We start from the raw sequence: 6,194 nt of genomic DNA on the forward strand, positions 1-6,194 counted from the left end.
GGACAGCACGCCAAATACGCATTACCTTACTGTATTAATATACGTAGATGTGAACTCGTGAATAGGAAATAAGAACTAAAGATCAGAGTTCATGAGGCCCACAGAACCTTCAAGATTTCACACCTGAGCAATGCATGTGACTACTTTCTCCATACAGGAGGCATCTTGAAGCGGTCTTTAACAACAAAGACTTTTGTACAACGTATTAAATAAATTTCAGTAGTTCAAAACTTTTTTCCCTGGGTCATTCCATTCAACTTAATTTGCACAAATGAGATATGTCCTCAAAATGCTATTTATTTTTCTTATCCAAACCATTACGCACATACACACACGTGAAAACTTACAAGGAAAGGAAACCATAGCAACATCACAATGATTTGCTCATGCCAGCTCCTTGAGCTTTTTGCATGAAAACATTTTTTTTTTTTTTTTTTACTATGAGTACATCATTTTGGCCTGACTCACGTTCAGAGATTAAGGACAACCTGCTGCTTCGAGATTGTGAATTATGCAACTGGGGGGCAAGATTAAGAATGGCAGTTAAATTCTAGGAAAAATTATATTCTTACCTTTGACTGATGGCTCATGGTGAGGTGACGGACGATGCCAGGGCAGTGAACAACTTGAATTAAGCTTATGAGAGGGGAGAACTAAAACAAATTTCAAAGTAAACCACTGGGCTGTAATACATTTAAATAGCTGTATCTTTATTGTTCAAATTAAAAATTATAACGTTTCTAAAATATTCTATTCGTAGATTAATTGTGATATGCTAGCTCATTAATGCTGTCTAAATGAACCACTTTAAATACATAAAAGAAGAAATAATTTGTAATTTGACAATATTATTCCCTAAACAACAAATACATTGCAAACTTTTCATTACTGTACACTAGATAATTTTACCGGCCTGATTTTATTCTGGAAAGCTTGAAAGGTTTCTCTAGGCTTTATAAACATCATTGACACACACCCAAAGAGTGTCTCTTTGCTTTACTGAAAACTGTTAACCTGATACAAAAATGTATCTCTGAGAAAATTAATAGTGGTAACAATTATGACGTTATTTTCATCAATTTGCACACAACATACACAACATGCAGGCCTCTGACTGAATCCAAAGAAGTGAATAACAAATTAAAAAGTGTTTGGAACACAACTGACAATTACATGAACCCATAAGACCCACACCGAGTGATACAGCTGAACTCTATGGGGTTTCCACTCACACAAATGTAATGACGCAGACCGCTCTATTCACTGTCAAATCTAACAGCTATGGAAGAGGACCTCCTTTCCACCCTGTTCTGTCCAGGGCCCAATCTCAGCGGAAAATCTCATGCTGATTAGGTCTGACAGCATTTCATTCTCTTAAACTCCAACTGGATTACAGCTGGGTTTTATTACATGGTCAAGATCATGTATATAATATACAAGAGCCCACCAAGGAATTTCAAGTTGAGATTTTTATTAGGGTTATTCAAGCTGGACATTTGTTATTTCCTTGCTTCAAATCAAGACTTTTAAAGAAAGAGTTCACTCCAAAATAAATATTTTTCTGAAAATGCACTTACTGTTAGACCATCCAAGATGTATAGTGGTTTGTTTCTTCAACAGAACAGAAAGTTATAATAGAGAGAGGACTTTGGATCATCTTAGTGATAGATTTGTTTATTACAAACATTCATCTTTTCACTTCACAACATCCCAACAGACTGAAGCTGTGTGATTTACTTGTGGATTTTTGTGATAAACTGTTTGGACTCTCATTCTGATGGCACCCATTCACTGCACAGGATCCTTTGTTGAGCAAGTGATGTATGGTTAAATTATGTTCATCAATTATGTTCTGATGAAGAAGCAAACTCATCTACATCCTGGATGGAATGTGAGTAAATAAATAGCACATTTTCATTTTTGGGTGAATTAATCCTTGAAAACATTCTTCATTGAAACCATGTAGTACTATCCAGAATTTCTGCCTGACAACTGATGCCTCTTTGACAGGGTTTCAGATTAAAAATTACATTGCTCATTGTTTTATGCTGTTTGTGTCTGGTGCATGAATGAAAATAACAGTGCTTTGAAGACATACAGTAGATAGAGAGTATCTCCAGATCACAAACCAAAGAGCACCCATCTGTCCTTCTTACACCTCTCTAAACCTTTGCTTGCTTCCTCTCGTTTTTAAAGCTATGTATTTATGTTTGATGGTCTACTATGAGATCATATCCAATTTATTTTACATTCTCTTAAGCCAGCACTAATACTTATCCCGTTCGAAGAGCCCGGAGGAATGTAACGGAGCAGAGTGGAATAAGGGTCCATAATCATTGAAGAAATCAGTTCCTGAAAAACTGTCAAATTTCACAGAAATGGGATCCTGTTACATTGCATTTTATAGATAGTTTCACAAAAACACACACAAACAGAGCATGGTAAATCAATAAGTCTATGGGAAAGTGGACACGCTGTGGACTGCAATTACTCTTATTCTTGCCATTGAATGGTTTCAGGGATTTAATTTCCCCATTCTACAGAGAATGGCGAGGCAGAAAATTCACTTATATATAATGAAACATTTTCCTCAACATTTTAAATGAGGACTTGCTGTAAACTCTTTGACCTGAGTGAAAGGACACCTGTTTTAAATGCACTATAAAAAAGGCACTTCACATAAGAAGGTATGGAAGTCTTCAGAGTAAAGTTGCGATTATGAAAATTTTTTAAATACAATATAGAAGTAAAAATAGCACACACATATGTGTGTGTATATATATATATATATATATATATATATATATATACACACACACACACACACAAACACACACACACACACACATACATTAAAAATAGTATAAATAAGCAAACACATATATTCCTAGTATTTCTGAAAAAAGTGAGTCATGAAGAGAGAAGGTTATTTACACCATAGGATGTGTGAACACTCTATCTTTCTCCACTGCAGCCACAGTCATATCACCCTGCTGCCCAAGACTGGATGTACACTAAAGCTAAGCAGACTCCTAATAAACCCCATCCACTGATTTGAGTCTCTCTCTTCTCCACCTGTAGCTGGTGTGTGGTGAGCACACTGGTGCCGTTGCGTTATCCTGGTGGATGATGCAGACTGGTGGTGGATGAGGAGAGATCCCCTCATATGATTGTAAAGCGCTTTGGGTGTACAGCAATGCACAATACAGCGCTATATACCATTCATTCATTCATTCATTCATTCAACACTCAGTCTTGCTGGAGGAGTAACTGGGCAAGTCATAGTCCTGGGCATGGACTATACATAGGCAGGTGTCCATTTACTACTTTGTATGCTACGACAATTGTTTTAAACTTGATCCTGACGGGAGAGATAGTGTAATGCCAGATGAAACTGCAGAATTTTTACCAGTGCCTAAAGCGCCCTCTATTGGTGTTTGTTATAAATTACAGCTTGATTCTACATTGTAATGTACAAAAGTGAACGAATTCCATAAGTGATTTGCACCACAAGACCTGGGCTGAATGGTAAAACGTATCTTTTTTCGTTCTATCCGACCACCCATTTATGAGCATTTCCTTAGCAAGTATTGCCTCTTCCCAGTGCTGCTATGTGTTCACCCTTAGAAAAAATCTGTTCACCTAAACCTCATGGTTCCATCAGAATAATCACAGTTTCAGTATCCAATTGTGAGTTGTGATTTGATGATCAGGTGACTTTCTCAGACCACATTGCTAAAACTGCCCGGTCCTGCATATTTCACTTATTCAACATCTAGAAGATCAGGCCCTTTCTTTCAGGACATGCTCCTCAACTCCTTGTTCAAGCTCTTGTTCTGTCCAGGCTGGACTATTGCAATGCTCTCTTGGCAGATCTTCCAATTCTATAGAACCTTAACAATTAATCCAGAAAATGGCAGAAAGATTTATTTTTTAATGAGCCAAACAGAATGCATGTCACACCTCTGTTTATCAGTTTGCACTGGCTACCAATAACTGTTTGCATTAAATTCAAGGCATTAATGTTTGCTTACAAAACAACCACTGGCTCTGCACCCCTTTACCTAAATCCATAACTTCAGACTTATGTGCCCTCTAGAAGCTTGTGTTCTGCAAGTGGACAACATATTATTTTGCCATCCCAAAGGGGTACAAAATCACTTTCACAGACTTTTAAATTAAATGTTCCCTACTGGTGGAATGACCTGTCCAACTCAATCCAAGCAGCTGAATCCAATTGGCTAAAACACATTCTCTATTCTTTTTGTCTTCTATCTATTTGTTTTCTTTTTATTTATTACAGAATTAACAAAGAGCTAAAAAAAAGGCCTCTAACACTAGCTTGCTCTATTATCTATTATGTAATAATAATAATAATAATAAAAACCTTGCTATACGTGTACTGAGTTAGGCTAACTGAAACGTGTCATAGCACTTGCATATCATTGCTCTTTCATTGCTTTGGATTGCTTTCATTGTCCTCATTTGTCTTTTCAAATGATCAAATATATCAAATTGATAGATGATAGCACGGATACATCTTCTACTTTCAAACAGGTGATTGTTGACCTTTCCAAGATGGTTTGTGAAAATCCCTTGAGAAAACTTGAGAAAAGTTAGATTGTATTTTATCTTAAACTGTGAATCCGGCCGTTAACTACCCATTCAATGATATGTGGAACTGATTTGTTCGATTAAAAAAAGAATTTAATAATATTCATATAAGAAGAACATTACCGTATTTTCCCGACTATAAGTCACACTTTTTTCATATTTTGGCTGGTCCTGCGACTTATAGTCAGGTGCGACATATTATCAAAATTAATTTGACATGAACCAAGAGAAATGAACCAAGAGAAAACATTACCTTCTCCAGCCACGAGAGGGCGCTCTATGCTGCTCAGTGCTCCTGTAGTCTACACTGAAAACTTAGAGTGCCCTCTCGCAGCTGTAAACGGTAACGTTTTCACTTGGTTCTTGGTTCTAAATAACTGCGACTTATAGTCCAGTGCGACTTATATGTTTTTTTTTCCTCGTCATGACATATTTTTGGACTGATGCGACTTATACTTAGGTACGACTTATAGTCCGAAAAATATGGAACTTAGCCTATTAGCAGTATTTCCAGAATAGGTCTGTGTTTTACAGGTCGTTCCTCATATACTCTGCAAAAAAAAAAAAAAAAAAAAAAAAAAAACATCTGTATGGTTTTTATTATCATGTATATCATGCTTAAATCATGTGTTTTAAACTACATTAGTTTAAACTTCTTATATGCACGTGCACAGAAAGCGGCTGGCACACAGACTGCAGGACTAAACTGAGTTCTCTTTCATGTCTTAATGTGCTTAAACTGTCAAATACACACACATTTATGTTAAAAACACACGCGTTACAAAAGCAGCTGGTTATATCTGTGAAGCTAAACAGCTGTAAAACAAATTGTGTGTTTATTTTAAATCCATGTGGCAGTAGTGTAATATATAGTAAATTAATCAATAAATCCACTGTTCTCTTGACTCCTCTGAGGCTGGGACTATAGTGTTCTGTACTCGTCTCTGCAGCCAAAGAGAACTGTTAGCATGCTTTGCTCGAACTTTCGCCCTGGTGTTAGAACTGCTACTTCGTTGTCCCATGCAAAAGCACAATGACAGCGCTGTGGGTGAAAATGTGTAGATTAAGGGGCGTAAATATAATAAGATCCCCTTTCTACATCGAAATCTGAACGGCTCTTTTTTATTAGATTATTGGTCTTTTTCACATTTTCTGGGTTGGTTGATGCATCTGGGACCTGATTGGGCCTGTTGCACAGAAACATGATTTTATTTTTTATTTTCAAGATTTGTCACCTTCAATTTGGATTTTTACATCCTTTAATAACCTTATTGATATAACAGAAGACATATAGCCTACTCCTGGTTCTGCTCTTCTAGATAATGCTGTTAAAATCGTGTGCTTGCTTGGAAAAGGTAATATCCAAAAGTCTAAAGTTACAGCTTCTAATTCAAATTTTATTGTATTTTTGTCTGAATTAAAACGTTTGGCTTATTCCCTTTGTAAATAATAATAGGCTGTTAAAAATTAAAAAATGTAAAGTAAGATCATTGAGTCATCTGTGAGAGATATTTAAACACTATTCGCATGGGATTAGTATTATCTGGGGACCTTGTGTGATTTTGATGTTTGTTGCTATC

The sequence above is a fragment of the Carassius auratus genome, chromosome 11 (genome assembly GCF_003368295.1).
Source record: "Carassius auratus strain Wakin chromosome 11, ASM336829v1, whole genome shotgun sequence".
NCBI classification, from domain to species: Eukaryota; Metazoa; Chordata; class Actinopteri; order Cypriniformes; family Cyprinidae; genus Carassius; species Carassius auratus.